Consider the following 22,356-nt stretch of genomic DNA (forward strand, 5'->3'; position numbering starts at 1 on the left):
ATTTACAGTGTCTATAGCCCAAGGGAGGAGCACTCCTGTGAGGATACTTTATCTCAGAGCAAATTTCATACTTCTGACTGCTCAATCTGTTCCCACTCAGTTTGATTTTGCCTCATGCTGACTTTGGGAAGGGAGTTTGTGTCTAAATATCCGAGGACAAGCTATGTCAAAGAAATAGAATTTGAGATTGGTTGCTCTTCAGGTGTTTGGAGGCATAGAGTTTTCCTAAAATTTTCTCCTATAATTCCACAGGTTTCAGTTTGACCTCCAAGTTCTTTAGTCACTTCAGAATATAAATGTTTCCACTAGTGTACATCACAAAAATTTCAGTCTTTAGTCCTCATGCAGACATCCACTTGACTACAACATAAAGCACAAATACATTCAAGTGGCAACAGAGGAAAACCTCTGTTGTTATAGTTTAAATTGCATGATTTACAAAGTAGAAAAGCGTGTTAAATTATTCCTGAATGCTGTATTTCTGAAGTGCAAAAATTATGAAGAAACTAGGCCTGTCTCGATTTGCAATTTTTTGTAAAGCACTGAATATGTTGTTAAATTCTAAGAGCAAAGTGGCAGAACATTGGCGTTTCAAAAAGAAGGCAAAGACTAATTATTAAGAAGTCAGAGGAAAAATACGGTTTTCTTCTGCACTTTCATTATTTTCCATTCAGCAAGAACTAGAACTGATTGTACTTAAATATTTCATTAAGGCTTGAATTTTCAAAGGCTGGAACAAGCTGTTCAGTGTTTAAATGCTCACAATACAAGAAAAATAAAATAGTGTGATCAGTATGATTACAGAGAAAGAATAAAGAAACTTTCACTGATGTCAATAAGAACTTGTGCAAAATGAATGGTTAATCATCATTGTTAATCATAATTTCTAATATTAAACTAGAATACATTAAAAATCATATTTATACAATTATGTCATTTAAGCTAAACCAAACTCCCATGAAATACAAAACAAAAGATCATTTTATAGAGGAAAAAAAGAGCCTTACTTCAATGTATAACATGAAGATTCTATTTCTTATCATGTTCTCACCACATGCAGCCAATAACATTCCTGCCCATAACTTTAGTTTACAGAATAATTAATAGCTATTATTGGATGGCTATGCTGCATAGCTTCCCCCTTTAACCTAATAGAAGAGTACTCTAATATAAAGAGTAAACTCTTCTGATAAAAGATTATACTCTAATAGAAGAGTGTTTAAAACAAAAATTAAGGTAAATATATGCATTATTTAAAGAAGAGATCACACTGACTAGTTAATTTTAAAATTAATCTCCCAATAAAAAGTGTCTGATTAGTTTTACAGGGAAATCTCTACTTGAGGGGGAGGGGGACTAGGACAGCCCTGTTCTGCTGTCAGACCCAGCAGGAAACAAGCATGTAAACCCTGTATTGTTGGGGCAAAACCAACAAGTGAACTGTGGATAAAAATTACGAACATTTAACTTCGTTAAGCTACTGAACTCACCCGTTGTGTGGGTGTGATCAAGGAAGGGAGGTGGGGCATAGAGGGGCTTGAGCCTTTAAGGACCTGCCTGGCATTTCAGTATCTTTCCTTCCAAAGTTTATCAGGACCTGGTGAAATTATGTCATGACATGCTCCTGAATGATATTTTGGCTTTAGCTGTTGTGGGGTCTGTACATAGAGCTGTTCTGCCCCTACTAAATGCAATTGCCAGAAGGAAGTAGTTCACCACACACTTGAGGATCAAACTGCCTGCTGCAAACATGGAGAACTACTCCCACTGAAACATTTCTCATGCTAAGAGGGACCTAAGTCAGGTATGTATTTAAGTTTTATAAAATATTTACAAGGAAAAATAATTCAAGTATGAATGTACTGTAAAAAAATATTTCTATAGGCTAATTTATCTAAAAGTCACCTTTTCTTTTTTTTTGGCAAATAGAACAGTTTTGCCAGACTTCATATAATTTTGACTTAAATTTGAATGGTTTGCAGCATCACTTTTAAAACATTTTCCAGACAGCAAAGACAAAAATAATTTTGATTGGTTTTGTTGGTTTCCTTTTAAAAAAAACCTCTCCATGTTTCAAACGTGACAAACTATGCAACAAACCCCACAATGCTGTGTTGGATAATGAGGATGGAAGTCATCTCACAAAGCACAGCATTGCTTTCATCATCAGGAAATCTGATCAGGATTCTTAGAAGGAGTTAACTCACTTGCAGACTGAACATTTACAGCATATGTTGCCTTAATACTTCACTGCTTGATTAATATTAAGATGCAGCCCTGTTTGTGGGAGCATTTGGGAGATGCTGGTGCTTTCACTGGAAGGACTGCTCTCAGAAAGTGCTCTGTGGTAGATGAGATTATTCCCAGTCTTGAATATGCTGAGTTTCCAACTTTTATTTGATATACACAGTAATACAATATATGCTACAGTGATTCTGATAACAATTTAATTCCAGATCAGGGTCAGGCAGAAGGAGGAGAAAGGCTGCAGGGAATCAAGTTCTGGGAGTGCATGAAGCCATGATTAGAGTATAACTCATGTGGAAAAAGCTTGGAGTTGATCTGTACTCTTATTTTATCTGTGACCTGCTCCGACCCCCAACAGAATAATTTGGTCCAAAAGTTCACTTGGATTCCTCTCATTTCAAAATCACCAGCAAAACAAGAAAGAAATGCACACCTGAGGGACTGTCAGTTGGTTAAACTACTTCTGCTATACTCACTTCAGTGGAGTGATAGTAATTTACACCAGCTGAGAATCTGCCCTGGTGTGTTTCATTTACTCTTGAAGTCCTTTAAAAAACATACCAAGTTCACCTAGTAATTTTCTCCAAACTTTTAAGGTCACCTCTGCCTACTTCTGAGTGTCTCTCTGAACCAGGATGGGAATGGTACAGTTTCTCTGCATGGAAAGAGATTGATTCTTCCTAATTTACAAAGATTTCAGTGAACAAAATGATGATTCCAGGTACTGTGATGTCTCATAAATAAATATAACAGCACAAGCAGTGCTGTTGCTGGCTATTCCACAGGAAGCTACCATCTCTACTAACAATATGTCAATATGCTTAATTAAGGACAAGGAAGCAGGAGAAAGCTCAAGTTCATGGCAGGTTTTCAACACAAAGATCACAGATGCACATTTGCATCCCAGGAGATAAAGAAATTAATCAAAAGATAGCAGGCCACAGTCCAAGAAAAGCTACCTCAAGACAAGCAGTGATATGACCACATTCAGCAATTCAAAACCAGCTTAAAAGTAGTAAGTGATTCTAATAGTACATCCATGGAAACATATTTTCCCATTGAAAGGCAAGGAGGCAAGAAGGGAAAGAGGATAATAAAAAATTACAAGGTTAGAAACTTCCACAAGCTCAGTCTCAGTGAGACTGACAAATACAATTCTCTCTATATTGTTAAAATACTTTACACGTAATTTGGACTTTTCAGGAAAGAATAGGAAATTATCTTGGGTCTAGAGATAATGACTAATTTAGTCAAATAAACCTACTGAAAAGCTTTCAGTCAAAATGAAATATGATTTTGCATTTTGCATTTAATTGTGATGAACAGCATTTTATTTCTTAAAACACATTCCCCACAAAACAAATAATCATCAGTGTATCAAAGGCAGGAAAAATCTCTCATAGTGACTGAAACTTTTTTAAACTGCAAAATATTCTGGAGAGAGGTAAGAAAAGTCACACACTGCTCCATACCCTTCTGTAATTCCCCTGGATATGGATTAGCAGGATCTCTTGAATCAAGGCCAGTGTCTGCTAATGGAGTCAATCAAGCTATTTAACCTTCACCAAATGCTTCCAAAGCCTATGCCCTTCAGAAGGTTGGGAACTTCCTTCCAGTGTCCAACCTAGCTTACCCATGGGCAAATTAATACATCTGACTTGCCTTTTACCATTCTTTTGTTACTCTTGTTTCTTAGCATTTACCCTGGATATATTTCTACTATGCAATCAGACCTTCTCTTGCTGATTTAAACAAATCTGTTTCTTCTAACTTGTTCTGAAAGAGTGATTCTCCATTCCTTAGTCATTCTAGCACCACTTTCCTGCAAGTTTTTGCGTTTTGAAATAATTTGAACTCACAGTTTATATGAGAGTAAATCTGTAGTAGAAAGGAATTGGCTGTGATCTAAGGGATAAACCTAATGGTGCCTGTGTGCTCTAGACTTATTTGTTGCTTATAAGGGGGAAAATAACACTGGGTTAATAACTTGGCCTCCCCAGTCTCTTTGCTTTCCCTTGTTTCCTCTCAAAATGCTTTATTATTAATTGCAAAGAGCATATCATAACAAAATTGGAATGCAGAAACTTGTCTGTGCCAAGAGAAAAAACCCCTCTTCCTAACCTCAAGGACATTTTGCCATTAGCAAATGCCTCGTATGAAACTAAAAATAAATGCATAGACTCAGCTTACAAGATTTTCTCTCTACAGCTTCTCCTCACTGCCAAACCACAAAACCCAGACAAGGGCAAGAGAGCCTTGGGTGCCTTATTTCCTCTCCCCGAAGGTTATGATTGCTTACACAGTAGGCTATGCTTCAAGAATTTACAGTGTAGAGTGATAAGCTCATTATTATGTTATTTCTGCCTAGCTTAATTTTTCCAATTATTCCTAGGTTTAAATGGAAATGTATACCAATGCACATAATTTTGTATTTTTTTGGACTGATCCCTGAAGCCTTATAATTTTATTTGTGCAAATATGTATGTGAAATGGCCTCAACTGCTACAGTCAAAGTCTGCAGTCTCCTTATTTTTCTTGTCTTAGAAAATTGAACTAAACTTGGCAGAAAATTCCCAAAAGACATGAATCATCCCTGTTGCTAACCTGGGTTCCACTGCTAGATCAAAATTTGCCATATGAAAGAGGCAGTTTCAGAAGCAGAGGCAAACTATGGCCAGGAGGCTTTACTGAACTCTTTGGTATTTTCATAGACTGAAGGACTGAGATTTTCACTATTCTCAGGCTGAAACTCTCTTATTTGCTCCTACCAAAATGTGACAGTGCAGCCTAGATTCATCCAGTTGAAAAAATTACCATCCTGATCAGTTCCCTCCCCAGCGAGTTGCAAAATACAGATGTGGTAGGATGAAGACACTGATTTGCACATCAGTGGCAATGACTAAGGGGATACGAACCACTTACACCAACTTTCACAGCCTTACTGTGCAACAGGTAAGAGCTCTAGGCTTAGAAAAATGCTGCACATTTTATCAGCTAAAGTAATTTGCTGACTGAAATAGGGGCACTACTGCCTGATAAGGTCGATTCTTAGTCAGCACAGGCATCTTGATTATTTCTTGGTGGGTATTTCAGAATCATACACTAATTTAAGTTGAAAGGGACCTAAGGGAGTCATCTGGTCTGACCATGCAACAGGGGAAACTTTGCCATTAGATAAAGTAGCTCAGGGTCTCATCCAGTTGAGTTCAGAGTGTTTTCAAACATCTTCCACAACTTCTTGAGGCAACCTCTTGCAATATCTGATTGCCTATGATTTTTTTCCCTAATGTCAATTAAGATTTTCCTCGATGCAGCTTGTGCCCATTACCCCCCATCCCTTACCCTGTACTACTGAAAAGACACTGGCTCCACCTTAACTACAGAAGGAAAAAAATCCATCTCCCATTGGATAGCTGAAAACATCCATTTATGCACAGAAAACAGATGGGGATAAAGGCAAAAATCACTATTTTAACAGCTGTGATAGTTCAGAATACTGAGAGATTCTGTTACACAAGAATTGAAAAAGACAAGCTCAACCCATGAATAAAAACATGTTGGTGATTGCTAATTTAACTTCAGTAAAATTAACTTTCTCAAGAATAGGAAAATGACCTGTTGAGATAGGAAGCCTTGTAAAAAGTGTTTTATAAATGGGTTTTCTGGTTTAGTCCTGCTACCTTGCTCTCTGTCAACTCCAAAATGATATTTCCATTGCATAAGAAGTGGAAAATAATGAAAAATATTTAAATGATTCATTAAACTTTGGCATGCACATTATTGAGATAAAGCTCATACTCTTCTCTCAGGCAAGCCTTAATGAATTGCAAATTTTTGCCCTGAAGCAACAGTGATTGGATATTGATTTAGAAAAGGTGAAGGGATGTGATTAAAAAACAAACTACATCAGAATGAAATTACAACAATGGGGAAGCTCATTGTATGATTAAATATAATCATACTTATATACACTATTCAGCATGGGAAGAAAAAAAAACTGCACAGTTCTTTATCTCAGAGGAAGCAAAATCGAGATAGAAAAGTCATCATTCATTGTAGAACAGGCAAAATCCATCCCTGGAGTGAGCTACCTGAGCTTTTTCTCAGTCTCCACATGGATTTTATTAAGCCTTCTATTTCATTCCTTCAAACTTGTCTTTGTTTTTCTCTTGCGTAAAGGATGCAGGAAAAACTCTTTTTTTTTTTTTCCCCCAAAACAAGCATTATTCTAAAGCTTCTGCTACACCAAGAGTGAAGAGATTCAGTGTGTGTTGCATGGCTTGAATGTGACTTCTGCATCCATTTATAGATGGCTGGTTAAGTGCACAAGGATTGTTAATTGGAAAATACCCTTATGGTGGTAATTTGGTTTTAAAGAAATATGTAAATTGAGCTGAAGAGACATAAGCAATCTAAAAGAATTTAATTTCATTTTCCTATCTGATTTCAGTTCACCTCTCTTTAATGGCTCCCTCTCCCTCCAGACCTCAGTATTTCAGCAGACATGAGGTTTCATGCCATGTTGTCCCCATCCCAAACAATCCTAATCTTAAAACAATATCCCAGAGTTATCTTTGCCTTGCCAGAACATGACTGCACCTTACCCCTGCAAAACTTGCGAAATCCGCCAATAGAACAATCTCTTCGGAATCTGGTATCCCTAAACTTAATCCCAACTCCGACTGTTAAACTATTACACTGGTTGTTGTCCATCCCAGGTATAAAGAGAGAGGTTGTATGCCCCCTATACTGGCAGTCTGATTAGATCAAACTTCCAGTTTACCATCATCCCAGGTGGGAGTGAGTGACTCAGTTGGATAGTTCCTTTCCCACTCTTTGTGTAATAGGTGTGTTTCTTCCTTCCTTCACCCTACAAAGAAGACTCACACCTTTCCCTGTTTAAAAAAAATAAGAAGTGTATGCATACATCCATATTCTGAAGAAGCTGGAAGTTGTGTGCACATGTAAACATACATACAAAGGTGAAGCCTACTTTGCTGTGAAGAAAAATGTCTGGGAACTGCTCTGAAACTCTCAAGTCTAAAGTCTCTCACCTTCAGTGCAGCCAGAGGAGCCCATGTCTGTTTTTCTTCTCTCTGCCCCATCCCTGCAAGTGTCCAAGGCCAGGCTGGATGGGGCTTTGATGAACCTTGTCTAGTGGAAGGTGTCTGCACTCATGGCAGGGGGCTTGGATCCAGAGGATCTTTAAGATCCTTTCCAACCCAAACCATCCTGTGATTCTATACCTTCATGGTTATAACTACCTCAACTAATTCTAACTCTGGCCTTAAGCAGAAACTCCAATGGCATGGGACAGGAGGAACTAGATATTTGTTACGGATTTGTGAGATACACACATCAGGGAATAGAGAATACCTGATTTTTGATAATGGCGAGTTTTGCCCTGATCCTTGCCAAGAAAACATGAGATTGTTAGTCTGAGATTTTAGGTTTTTATAAGGCTGGAATGGAAGAATTCAATTTCCTAGTCAATCATCCACAGCACACAGAGCTAAGATGACTTACAGCACCAACAGGGACAAGTAACTCTGGGACAGATCAGTCTCTCACGTCATAGAAACTGTACTCAAGGAACTGCCTTACAAAGTCAGGATATTCAGATTATGGTCAGGATTGTGACATGGGTTTGTGTTTGGAACAACAACAAGGGGAAAGCTAAACTTCCAGCACATCATTAATCTGGGCTAGGGAGCAGTGAGGGGTCTGTATAACAGGAGAGGTGATCTAGCCAGAAGTCCACCTAGAATTCAGTAAAACTGGGATTAGAAATTGGATGCCTGGGGAGTACAAAAGCATTAGATCCTCCAAAACCAACATGGCTGGATGAAAGAAGGTGCTGGCAGAAACAAGGCTATGGTTACTATGTGCTCATCTGAGGTCAGCAGGTATTTCAAGGATGATTAGTCCAGGGGTTCAGCTGGATCAAGACAAGGGGTAGAGACTGAATAGCTAGCAGGGACTATACTGAATTGTGCAGACCTTGAAGCTGAAATCTTCTGCCAGGGAGGGAGAGTGTCTGGACGACTCCTGAGATAGGAAAGGCAAAATAGACTCTAGTGTTAAGATGTAGAATCAAGATTAAGTGTATCCATAACCTTCAAGACATTTGGGAGTCTGTGGTAGTCCTTGGCAAATCTTGCAGGGTTCAGAATGAAGTTGAGAACAGTGTTTTGCTGGGCTGTTCCAAGGCTAATTTAGGTAACTCCTAATTTTCCGCCTACATGTATTCATAACCAATTTATATTAATTTGTTGTTGCATTCAGTTAATGATCCAATGACACAAGAATCACTATGCCCATGTTCAAATTATTATGCAATTAAAATCAGCTTCTCACACAAACCCTGTTGAACTCTTCAAATCAGATGGGGGGTCTGCGTGGGCCTTACAGCCTGGTAAGGTTATTTTGCAGCTGAGCCAGAGAGCCCTGCACAAGAGTACAGCTCACTGGTCACTGCTAAGGGCTGCAGGCAGCAGCATGGCTTCTGCTTTGCTTTCTCTGAATCTTCATTACATGGGTAACAAAGACAGAAGATGAAAGGACCTGATTCTGTAGAGCCAGGCAAAATATAATGAATTGCCTTTCACCTTCAGATCAACACCAAAGAAGGAGAGCTCAGATTCAGCACCTGTGTATTTCTCTTAGCCCAGAGGCTAGCCCCTTAGGCATCATTCAGCTGAGTGAATCTTTCTTAAAAATAAACAATCAAACCAAAACAAACCCACAAAAAGCACTTCTTCAGTTGTTCTAAATTCCAACACAAGAAATAAAAAACATAGGGGTGAGTACCCACAAGCAAGAACAGCTTCAGGGATAGTTCATGGAGAATGAAGCCGTCTCTGAGAAAAGGAATAAAGAATAAAGATGAGAACAGCTGGAACATAAATGCAGTTTTTGCCCAAACATGAGAGACTGAATTTGAGTCTGTACATGAGACTGTCTCCTTGTTAAAAACCTTTTTCTTTCCTAAATGGATGACTGAAATTTGTAAAACAAGTATTTAGACATCTATACTCTCCATCTGTTGTCAGTTGAGCCTATTTGTGTTATTCAGCAATTCCAGGTATCTCCCTGGATTTTTAAAGGAGTTCAATGATGCTGTCTCAAATGTGTAAATTTCCTTTCCTACACATTAAATGCCTCAGGGTCTGGAGACTTGTGGTGGTCTGTTGTGTAGGTTCACTTTCAGCTGAATTTCTGACACTGCCACTGCTATCCCTAGGCCCAGCATCCAATTTAACAATCTCGTTTCCACACTCCCTTTGGGAACACCCAGAGGGATTTTCTAAAGTCATTTGTTCTAACTACACTTGTTCTATCTCTTTGAGAGAAAATTCATCTCTGTCTTCAGACAGGGTTCAAGAGCTCTCCTTAGTCACTTCTTAGTCACTCCTGCAGGGCTAAAATCCTAGATATAGTTATCTCGTGCTTAATCATCTCCAGCTTTCACAAAGGCTTCTTATCTTAAATCAAACTAAACTAGAATAGTTATATAGTCTTAGGACTCTCATGCTTCTCATTAGTTAATGATGTATCCCCGAATGGATAATCCATTTCAGGGCTAGTTTTAGATATCACAGCAGGAAGATTTTAATTTATCCACTGCTGTGAACACTCCCAGTCTGTTGCATGTTCCTGTGTCCTTGCACCCACTTAAGGTCTCCCTTTCCCAGGAGCTGTTAGGCAGAACAAGAACTGCTGCTATAATTGTTACATAGGTCAAGAGCTGCTGCTATTCCTGTCATCACACACTCATTATTCTTTACTCTGGCCATTTTGATTGCATTTTAGTCTGTATAAACTGGCTCTATTTCCTATTAACCACCAAAGTAAGAAAAGTTTGAAGATTTTTTTTTCAACTCTAATAAAGGAGGTGAGAAAGAAGAAGAAAAAAGGATATTTCTATCAATTACCTCTTCAAAGACTATTTCCAGAAAATCACAGAATGACAGAGTAGTTGAAGTTGAAAGGGACCTCTGGAAGTCATCTGGCCCAACATCCCTACTCAATCAGGGCAACCTAGAGCTGGTTGCCCAGGACATTGTCCAGGAAGCTTTTGAGTATCTCCAAGGATGGAAACTCCACAACTTCCCTGGACAATCTCTGCTAGCAATCAGTCATCCTCGTATCTCCAGATGTTCAGAGGGAGTGTCCTGTGCTTCAGTTTGGGCTCATTGCCTCTGGTTCTGTCACTGGGCAGCACTGAAAAGAGCCTGGCCATGTTCTGTTTGCATCCTCCCTGCAGCTATTTTGTACACATTGGCAAGATCCTCCTGAGCCTTCTCTACTCCAGGCTCAACAGTCATAGTTCTCTCATCTTTTTCTCATGTGTGAGCTATTCCAGTCAATTTATCAGCTTATTTGCCCTTGGCTGCACTCTCCCCAGTACACCCACATTGGTCTTGTACTTGGGAGCCCACAGGAGGATGGAGCACTCCAGGTGTGGCCTCATCACAGGGGTAGGTTCAACTCCCTTCAACTACTAGCAGCCCAGGATACCATCAGCTGCCTCTGCAGCAAGGGCACAATGCTCTGCTTCAAATGATCTCAAGGCCCTTCAGATCTCCTTTTTTGACTGATAATCCCATTTATCTCAAGGGCTATTTTATCCAAAGCTTTCTTCACCAACATGGAGAACTCTGAAACTTCTAAACTGAAAATTATTTCTGGGCTGACTGCCATCAGCTGTACCTATTTGTTAGTCAACAAAGCCATTCCCCTTTCTGAGACTCACACAATGGATTCATACACTCTGTTCCATAACCCTGATTCCTTTCTGTCGTCCCTGTGAGGAACGGACCTATAACAATTTCCTCCCCATCATCACCCCATTCTTAATAAATTTCTGAGTGACTTGACAAGAATGCACTTTCCTGTTCAATAGGCTGTTCCACTCATTACTGTTTGCCATAGTTACATTCAATCTATCCCCATCTCTTAATTAGAACTGGAAAACTTGACAAACTGGAAAATTATAGCTAGAAGAGAGCTAAGTCCTGCTGTACATCCAAAGGAAAAAAACACACAAACAAACAAAACCAACAAAAATCCCCAAACAACACAGAGCTGCTGGCTTGCACCCAGTTTACTGACTCACAGCCACGTTGGCTGAACTCAAGGTGAGATCCACGGGTTAAACACTGAGGTTTTGCCCAGCCATGTTTAAGGGCACGCTCAGCCAGCATCTATTAGCAATAAAAAAGAGTAGATGGACTTGATCAGAAGTCAATCTCATAGGCTTCTGTAGCAAGTGGATGCTGTCTGTGTTAGTTTAGGAATGGTAATACCAACAATGGACCTGGAATAGGAATGCACAATCATGCAATTTTCCTTTCAGGCATGATGCTATAGCCTCAGTCTGTGGACAACTACCAGTACATAGAAGGAGATGGCAAGAGCTAGTTACACTTGATGATCCAGCCCTGAAAAGGAATTTCCCGGATAATGGGAAAACTTCCCTTTTTTTTCCCCCAAGGAAAGAAACCATATGCCACTCTCCTGACTCAACCCAGGATTGTCTTTTATACTGTGCTGGTATTGCCCCAAACACAGCTTGCAAGAGCCCCTTTTTTTTTAGTACAGGTGAATCTGACAAGGCTCAAGAAGAAACAGGGTTTTTTCTCATGAATATGAATTTTGCACAGAGCAAAAGGGTCTGGAGAGGGAGAGAAAGAAACAGAAGAAAAGAAGAAAGGATGGAAAGTAAGCAGTCCTAGCCCAGCACAAGGGACCTTGACTCCACTCACAACAGAAATTAAGGACAGGTGTAAGGACAGGTGTTCACTTTATTCATAGGAGAAAGTGAACCTGCCTCATATGCATACTTCACTCAATTTCTTTTTCCTAATGCTCTCAGAAACTTCTACCTTTAGTCAGTCATCCTGGCTATAAGTATCTTTAAACTGTAATGGCATTGACTCCCAGTTATGGGGGGGCTCCTTTTTTCACAGGAATTCCTGAGAATATGACTCCTACCTGATTAGATTCTTGGTACATTCATCTTACTGTGTTTTATCTTCCGTCAAATTAAACTCCAAATTTATTAATAATGTGATCTCTCTGTGCGTGTCACATTAGGAATTTGGATTTTCACCTGCACATGTCCCACCCTAAACCTTAGAGATATCAATGTTTATGCACCATTTGAACTAAGTTCCACAATCACTGTCTTTTTTCCACTCTGTGTACAGATGACCCTTACACAAAAAAGCCCTACAACAATGTACTGCTGAAACCACCAGCACAGGATGAATCCTGGTAGTTTCCAACAGCACTGCTGCATGGAGGAAACAGTGGTACAACTGGCAGCAGGGTGATCCAAATGAATCTGTACATCTCAATTTTCTGTTCTAACCATAGAGCTCTGTATGCTGTGTTCCCCAGAATAACAAGCATTGTGCAGATTTATATACGTGCTGGTTGGCCTGCTCCCCAAAGAGTTGTGTTTCAAAAAGAAACCAAATTATCTGGGAAGGGAGAACCCTGGTGAGAAAGAAAGGAGCTGGAGTTGAACTTCACCTCTCGGCATTGGAGTCACTACAGATACTTTGCGGAGCAGAAAATGATACCTAAAGCTGAAAAGAGAATGCTGCCAGAGGTACTAATTAAATGTCTGGAAACTCACAGCAACTTGGATAGTCACATTAATACAATCAGCTTAGCAAATCTTCTCTTAGGATTACTCAATTCCATTTGCGTGACTTGATTCTAACTCTAAAATTTATTAAATTATCTCCCTTCAAATGCAGACAAGAAAAGGGATATTAAACAGAAGGCAAGGTTTTCCCTGCAATATAAAAGAAAATTGGAACCAAGAAACAATTCTTAGAAGAAAACAAGAGAGACAATGGGAAAAGCAGTCCTTTGCTGTTGAAGTTCACTCTATTTTATAAACCAATAAAAACACAGATTAATAGATTCCTTGTGCAATAAAAATGGAAATAGGACAAATATATTTCCTCCTTGTAACCCATTTAACCAGAAACTTCTGCACTGTTCTGCAAGAAGTACATTCTCTCTAAGGACAGAAAGAGAAGGAATATAGAGAAAGGCAAAATTTTGTGCGACAGAAAACCTGCAAATTATCCAAACAATATCTGGTTCCTGGAACTAATAATACCAAAGCAAAATAAACACACTCTCAGAGTAAGACTTACTGCTCTATTACTGGAAAAGACAATGATCTTAAATACAGGATTGAAAAAGCAACTAGCAATTACATTCGATTACACTTTGTTTAAATTACTTCACAAGGGGAATCAGTGTCTAAAAAAAATCAAGGAAAATAAAATGTTCCATGAAGATACTGACCATTCAAACTGACACCCAAAAGCAGTAGTATACACCTCAGCTGGATAGAGACATCTGTCACGTGTATTTATTCATGTGATGCCATTTTGTCCATTACAGCCCCCAGCTAAGGTCTTGCCTTTCACAGTAAGGTCCAGCATCTCAGGAGGGTAAGCCATGCTGCAAAGCCAATCAGGCTCCACTGCTTCCTCTGAGCTTTCAGGATAACAAAGGGTCCAATGATGCAAACATGGGGAGTGCAGAGCAGAAAATTCCCAGTAATCTCTTGTCAGAGCTGCCTTGTGCACATCCACCAGGACATTCTGCCCCACAGGAGGAACAGCCAGGGAAGGTGCAGCCTCCAAACACAACCCACTGCCAAGTTCCCATGGTAGGAGCTGTACTGACAGGAGGAGGCACAAACCACCGTGTACTAACATGGTCCCTGGCTGGGCAACCAATGCAAACCACATTGCCAGAGCTGCTTTTGCCTGGCAATTCACAGAACTCTGTTTTAGAAGTTCGAGCACTTCCCTGAGTCAATACTGACTTATGCTAAAATTTCTCTGAGAAAAGTCAAGGTCTTCTCCCCAGACTTGCACACCCTACAATAAATAAGCTCTCTGTGGATGTTTTGAGGACTGTTTGTTTGTTGTCAGGAGTATCTCAAATGCTGGCTTGCACTCTTAATTTTCTATCCCTGGGATAGGAGGCAGGGAGGAAGAAGGGATAGCTCTCAAGGTAGCCTTGCTGTCACACTCTGTAGATCAGTGCTTCCATCTGAAAGTTTGCAAAGAAAATGTTAAATTTGCTTCCTAAATCCAGGTCTGTTAATCAACAACAATCTGCTTATTAATGACAGCAAAGGACACAAAATGTCCTTGAAATATTAGCCAATTAAAAAAGGCAACTACTGTATTTTAACTGATGCAATGATGACAATGACTATTTTTAGATGAGCCATAAACCATAGACTACAGAACTATTTGGGAGGAGCTTTCTAATACAGCAACAGACATGCCAAGGCTACAGACTGAATCATGGGCATTCCTGGTTGAAACATAATGAAGTTCAGTTTTAGCTAGTGTGGACAGAAGTGTAACGTATTGCATTCATTTAAAAAGGCAAATATAACTGAAATTGAAAATAAATCTAATTGGACTTTTTTTCATGGTTTTTTACCTTCTATTTCAAAGAAGTTTGTTCTAGAAGTCAGGTGCTTTTACAAAGCCATTGCAGAAACAAATCATCTGAGGCAAAAAGGAAATTGCAGTTGTCAGACAGATTCCTCTCCATCACTGTAAGTAGCATCTGCTTGAAATTATCCCTAATGAACAAGCTGTATTCTTAAATTTCTGCACAAACTGAGAAACTTCGATTTAGACATTTTTCATTTAGAACTGGAGGGATTCAGTTTGAAAGATTGCCTGGATGTTTCTCAAAGTAATTACCAGAGAATAACTAAACTGTGAAGAGGTGCTGAAAATCCAAGTAATCAACACGAGCACTTTGAAGAACACACATCAGAGACAGCAGCTTAGATATTCTTAACACAAATACCACTGAAGAATTAGGATCAATTTTTTACTGACTTCAGAAAGTCCATTAATTCTGCTTCCCTCAAAGATGGAAAAGTGAAGCACACTGTGTTGAGGAGTTTGAGGCAAAACTCGTGTATTTGCCTGACTATAAGTGCTTTCTGTCCAAATATACATGATTACCCCTTTCTTCTACCTCTCAAGACATGGACTAGAATGAGGAACATTTTGTCAATTTTCCAAGTATCTCAGGGGGAAAAGAAAGGAATTTTGTAGGTTTAGATTAAGCACTTCCTAATTAAACATTTAAAAATAAACTCTCACACAGTGCTTCTCATATGAGCAGTAATTTTATTTTGCAAGTAAAAGATCAGAGATGAAATATTTCTGGTTTTATAAGCTTATACAGTGTATTTGTCAACATTCATAATCAGTGACACCTGTTTACCGTGTTTTGAGCACAGCACAAACAGAAAGGTAATTTTAAATGTTTTATTAGAACATATATTTTAAAAGTCAAAAAGGCAAGGAGGAGCCACAAAAGGGCATTGCAGGAAATTGCAGTGGTTTCATTTGGGGGTTTTTTGGGTTGATTTGTTTCTTTGCTTGCTTCAGGGAAAAAGTTGTTTATCTTTTATCTACTTACCTATCTTGTACCATAGAAATGTGATCTTTGCACTAACCAAGCTCATTATATAAATTCCATGAGCTTCCTGTCATTTAAACTGACCTCTCTTAAGTTGAGGAGTACAAAATCCATTCAGATTTCCTTTCAGCATTTTTTACTATGCAGATAAGAAAATTTCTACTCTATATTTCTGTATATCCTGCACAAACCTAAATTTCAGCCACCTTTAACAGACCTAAGCCTGAAATTTAGGGATATCAGCATGAAGAGAAATCTTATTCCCTAGAAAAAAAGAAAAGTATCCAATAAACCATAGTGAACATCAGAATTACCAAAACAGAGTATCAGAGAAACCACAATTCAAAACAGAGGTATGAAACCAGAACAAAAGCAGTGTTAAAATTTATGCTAAAATCCAAAACCCCAAGTAAAAGCAAAAAAAGCAAAAGTGTTATTGTCATGTGAGAAGTCATGATTTCAACAATGTATTTACAGAGTTTTGGAGACAGATGTTTACTTGCAAGTGTGACATTCTTATTTTTGGTATGTGTTTCCTATCACACCATATAGCCTAATACAGTAAGTATTTCCTGCAGTATGAAAAAAAAGCCTTTAGGACTCTGACATAGCACTCCAGGTATTCAAAAGGAATTGTCTGTGTTGCAGAGTAGCACAAAGCTTTGTCTTCCCACAGGGCAGAGGCACCAACCACCTGGGGCTGTGTATCTTCTAATGCTCCCTGGTGCTGGTGAGCCAACATCACCCAACACACTCTCAAGAGAAGATCCAGGTGTTCATATGACAGAGGACATGGACACATGTCACCAGGACACAAATAAAAATCCCTCTGCTTTGGCTACACTTTGGGTACAGTCATAGTGTTTACACTACTGTAAACTGATTCCATAAGGGAAAGGGAATGACTCTTTAAATTACGATAAGACCTTGCAGTTAGGAGGATTTCTACCAATATAATTGCTCAGGAAGGAAAAAGTTATTAGGCATTTTTAAAGAACATATTTCAATATATTCCAGGCTCATATTACCTGAGCTAAGATATTCATGAGGAACTATGTTCTATAAATAGCTCTTCTTTGAAAAGGTAAGCACCACTAGGCTTCAAGTCATGCATTTCTCCCACAATATAAGTATTAAATGACAGCTCTTAGGTGAATGAACAATGATCTTAATCAAATGTGCTCAACGAACCATAGCATTATAATTTGATCTTGTTCATTTCATATTACGTGGCATTAGATAAACTGGAAGTAATTTTTGATTTTACCAAGCACAGCTGAGGTCTCTCCTTCATAATTCCTTCAATTAAACACATGTAGATGTTGACTTTCAGATTGTATTTTGGGTTATTTATCTTCACAGCATATCATAGCTCATAATAAATGAACACACAGTATAAACCTCCATGCAAAGTAAAGTTTTAAATATGCTAACAACTTTCATATTTGGAACATTCAAATAAGCAGCTGGAGGAACTGGACTAGAAAAGGTTCAATAAATGTAGGCTCTTAAAAATTTATTCTCACATAAATCCTCAGGTGATGTTTTAATTCTGCAGTCTACAGGCAAATATAGACTAAGAGATGCACTTAAAGTGATGTGGTAAACTAATAAAAAATTATATATTCCAATCTTTCAGATTGCTCTGTGACCAGCACAGTCTATTCTAGGTTTTGCAGGATAAACAGATATCTATGTTACAGCGCCTGCTAGTAACGGCTGGCAATAAAACATACCATTGAGAGCAAGTCCTGGAGGAAACAAGCATTTATTTTTCATTAAATGGGCACTTCAGGATATGCCTACCCTTATGATTTGTACAGTTTCAACTTTCTTTGGAGGTACTTTAGAGCTCCCTGTTCCTCAGGTCCCACTGCTGGGAATAGACACATTAGCACAGCTTCTCTGCTGCCAAGTCAGTGCTTGTCAGACTTTGTTAAACTTGTGCCCAAGGCTAACCCTGTTCCTGACATTGTCCAAGACATTAATTTCTATTCCACATTGGAAACACAAGTAACTAGCAGAGAGATTTTACTCTGACAGCACTAGAGTAGTTTGCTTCTGGGTGCTACCATATCACATAACATATCACTGTCAGTGGACGTCTTCCCTGCCCTACTTCAAACCTGTCCAAAGAGCATATTTAGGATTAAAAAAGTTGCTTCATACTGGCAATGTCATCAACAACAAGCAACCTCTTCTACCCTAGGCTCAGTGGCTACTGTCTGGGTTTGTGTAAGGTGCACTCACTCTTTCAAGGTGGAGTTTAACCACCATTCAGGTCAACACCTCAGCAGGAAACATCAGCAGATTGACACAGAACTCCAATATTTGCCAGCAGAGCAAGGTTTTGTTGTGTTGAGCAACAGTCACCTGGCATACATGGAGTATGAGTCAAAGTACTTCACAGACACGTTAAAGCAAATTCACAGTCTCAGCAAGATTAGCCAGGTTTACAAACTGAACAATCCAAGTAATTCTTTCCATCACAATTACACCCTTATCTTTCGTTACTTTAAATTATTTTAAAATAGCCTGGGTTTGGATACTCCTAATATTTTACAAGAAGATGAGATATTTTAAGATAGGAAAAAAACCCATATAAATTGTAATTAGAATAGGAAATATTACATGGTATGCTGTATTAACAGGTAGTCCCTGCCATAGAGTGTTACTGCAAATCTGTCATATTGAGCCAAGGTTTCGCTCACCTTCTGTAGCACAGATTATTACTGCCTGAGTCCCCAACTACTTGATTACCACTTGTTACTAAATCAATTAAGCTTTGTCCTACCAGTGCTCCTTTATGATCTATGGTGATTAAGGAGACAGAAGATGATTGCAGAACAGAGCAGTCACTGAGTGCTGATATGCTTTATGTCTGCAGGACAACAAACCTCCTGGCCTGGATGCTACTAACAACAGGAGTACCACAGGGGACTGCCCTGGAACCTGTCCTGTTCAATATTTTTATTAGTGACATGAAAGAGGCACTGAAGTGGTTGAGATCAAAATTTAAAATGATACCAAACTGGATGCAGGCTGAGAGGAGAACAAAATTATATGCTCAAAGACAGGGCTACCATATGGATGGACCTAGACAGGCTGGAGGAATGGGCTGACAGGAATCTCACTAAACAAAGAACAAATAAAAAGTCCAATACCTGGGAAGGAGAAACCCCTTTCAATTGTACGGGCTGGCAGAGAACTCTGTGAAAAAAAGACCTGTGGATATTGGTAAAGACTAAATTGAACATGAGCCAATGTTATCTCAGGCAGCAAGGGAAACCAACAGTATTCTGAGCTGTATCAAGAGGAGCACAGACAGTAGAGCAAGGGAAATCATCCTCCTTTACTCAGGTGTCATTAGACCCCACTAGAATTTCACATACAATTTTGGGTTTGGGAAAGAATTCACTGGAGGGATACTGCAGTGGTCAGAGCAGGGGCCTGTTCAGCCTAGAGAAAAGAGAGCTGCTGGGGTATCTGTTCCCAAAGGGAGATTCAGCAAGAATCTTTTACTGCCAGGCTCTCCCCAGCAGTGCATGGCAGGAGGACATACGACAACCACCACCCACTGAAACAGGACAGAATCATGTATGTAAAGGAAATATCCCACTTCACATAAAAGAAAGACTCTTCCCCCTGAGGCCTACAAGTCAAACTCTGGAGCAGGTTGCACAGAAAGGCTGTGCCTCCACATGCCTGTTTCCAAGACCTGACTGGATGAAGCCCTGAGCAACGAGCAGTGAGCCCTATTTGATCTCACAGCTGACCCTGTTTTGAGTAGGAGCTTGACCCAGACATACTCATCCTGATGTCTTATCTAATCTGCTCTAACACCACACAGTCTTTTTCCCTGACTAGTAGAAGGAAGGCACACAAAACTACAAGTTTAAAGAATTAGTCAATTCAATAAAGACATAACCAACGGAACAGAAATTGGTGCACACAACACAAGCATGAAGGACCGTGTGAGTCACAGAACCTCCTGCAACCACTTTGCAGTGTGCTACCACTCTGCAAATGGCTATTGAGCATGACTCACACAATATTGTTCTTCCACACTGTCATTCAGCACAATTCAGAGAAATACCTCAAGGGTCAGATGAGAGCTGTTTAAAGTGAAGGTCAACAGTGACACAAGCACAAGTGTGTATAATTGAATATTTTCAGGCTGTAACTAGAAGATTTTTAGCCTTCTGGGGAATTAAGTTTGGAACAATCTGGTAAAAGAAGTAATAGGGAATAAGAGCTAAGTGATTTCAAGAGCTAAGGAACTTTATAAAGTGATAAGTTAATCAATGTCTATAAAAAAAATAACAAATACCTGGTACATAGAGGACTCAGGAGAGTGCTATTTGCTATGCTGAAAAAATATCTGGATAAAAGTCAACATCCTATGTGATCAAAGTAAAAATTGCCTTAAAAATATAGTATTAAAATGCAAAGTAGTACTGATAAGCAGCGTTTGATGAAAGGATCTCAGATAAAAGTACACAGTAGTATTACTCCTGCCCAGTCCATCCCAAATATTTTCCCTGTGACACAGTAAAATTTTTTTCAGGAAAAGAAAACAACATACAAAATGCAAACCAAATATCACTGCTATTCTGTGTTACACTGGACTAAAGTTGTAGGTGTTACGTTACTTAGGCAAAAGTCACAAAAATTACTAATGCAGTGGTTAACATCTTACAGATTACAGAGCAGAAATGGCCCAACTGAACACTGTGGCCCAAACACTTCACACATGTTTTCTTGAGAGATACATGGATCACTTCATGGGACCTTGCTGCCTAAACAGACCATAATGGCACAGAACAAAGAAACAGTGTGACTCATCATTCATGAATGTTTTCTCCAGTGCAGGAGGTACAAAAATTACAGGTTGAGACGTCAATGTTTTGGTCAGATGAGCACATAAATTCAGTTATACAGATTGGCTGGGCTTCAGCATAAGAGCCACACTTCCTCCAAAAGAGATTACATGGTCTGCCCTTACTAAAAAAGTGGTCTCCAACTGTATCAAGGGAACAATAATATATAGCTACTATTATTTCTAACCACCAATGAAAATGGAAAATAAATTATCTAGTGGCACATTGTTTTTATTGGCCTACTAGAAAAAAACAGTATCTCACCTATACCTCAGGTAAACAGTGTTAAAAACCTTCTTAACATCTGCCTCAAAAGAATCACATTGCTGCAAAACAGAGAAGTAAAACAAATGATGCTGATATGGGTGACACATTCAAAGAATCTTAAATCTGATGTTCTTTCTATAAATACTGTACATTCTGCCCATTGGTGTCTGCATTTCAGGATTCTAAGTACTTTTCAGATGGCAAACTTCATTTGGAAAAAATTGTTACCATATCATCATTTAAAGATATTTTTTCCACCTGTCTTACCCTTGTTCCAGTATGCACAACTGCACTTTGCAACACATGAATGATGCATTAATGATACAACATTCACCTTCCACAGCTATTTAACCACAGTGTCACAGCTTCTTTCACATCTTCCAAGTACAGAGTATAGCTTCTCACATTAAGTTTGGAACAACTCACACACCAAAATCATTATTTTAACTTCTCTATCAATATTCATCTGATACTCCTCATTGTCTGGCTTCTTGCAAAGTGCTGTGAGTAAGCTACAGTGCCAGAGGCAATGAAAGCCAGGTTCGTCACAGGATAGAGAGACTGACTGAAATATAGGGATAAGTTGTTTTCAAATACAATTATTCTATATAGGAATTGTTCAGATCTTCAATATTTAGGAAAAAAATTGCCCAATTCCACATCCACACAGCATAAAGGTTCTTGGCTCACATGCATGGCAAGTTTTCACATTTCACAACTCTTGGAACTTTCTGTTTCTTTCTAAAGACATAATCAGCATCACCTTCTTGTTTCAAACTCAGTCTCATTTTCAGTGGTTTATGTACAGCTGTAAGTATTTTCTTTTTGAAAATGAGACATCAAAGTTAAAGCAACAAAGCAAAATGGAGCAGCACAATTGAATTCTATTGTCATTTCTGCAGCTGGAGTACTGAGTGAAACTGAGCTGTAGCTTCTACTTGTGATTAAAGTCAGCATAACACGTCTCATCTTTGCCATGGACAAAGTTAATTCAAATTTTGATCAACTTTTTAATACAATGAATTGGAGTAAAAACTGCACGTAGCACCTGGCCATCAAGCATATCTAGTATTGGGAGCATTTGATCACGAGACTGATATGGCAAGAGCAGTGAAATATCAGAGTAGATCATCTGTCTTATCCCATGAATTACACTGGGCTAAAATATGTTTTAATTAGCAGACTGCGGGGAAAAAGTTTAAAAAATCAATTTTGAAGAAAGCTATTTTGCATTCAAATAGCACATGGAACATGGACTTCATATATGCTGTTCTAGTCCCCCAGTAAAAAAAACCCCACGGTTTCCTTCATGGCATATGTGGCAGGACGCTCCCCCCTCCCCCTTCTCTCTCTTCCTGATTGCTGGCTGGAGATGAATGGTTCAGATTAAGTTGATAGCTTTATCCTGGCTATCTAGTACTGGCACCTGGCAGTCAAGGTGAGACACTGAGAGAATGTGAAAATTTTT

The 22,356-nt window shown here is 39.0% G+C and overlaps 1 long non-coding RNA gene across 1 annotated transcript; it reads left to right on the top strand.

Annotated features, from left to right (window-relative positions):
• The first annotated feature begins 1,591 nt into the window (after window positions 1–1,591).
• Window positions 1,592–17,500, top strand: LOC146444666 (uncharacterized). Its single transcript, XR_014851731.1, has 4 exons — window positions 1,592–1,804; window positions 13,851–13,948; window positions 14,754–14,857; window positions 16,418–17,500. It is a non-coding gene; the product is annotated as an uncharacterized LOC146444666 (long non-coding RNA).
• Window positions 17,501–22,356: the final 4,856 nt, after the last annotated feature.

The sequence above is a fragment of the Lichenostomus cassidix genome, chromosome 1 (genome assembly GCF_008360975.1).
Source record: "Lichenostomus cassidix isolate B80296 chromosome 1, HeHo_3.0, whole genome shotgun sequence".
Classification (NCBI taxonomy): Eukaryota; Metazoa; Chordata; class Aves; order Passeriformes; family Meliphagidae; genus Lichenostomus; species Lichenostomus cassidix.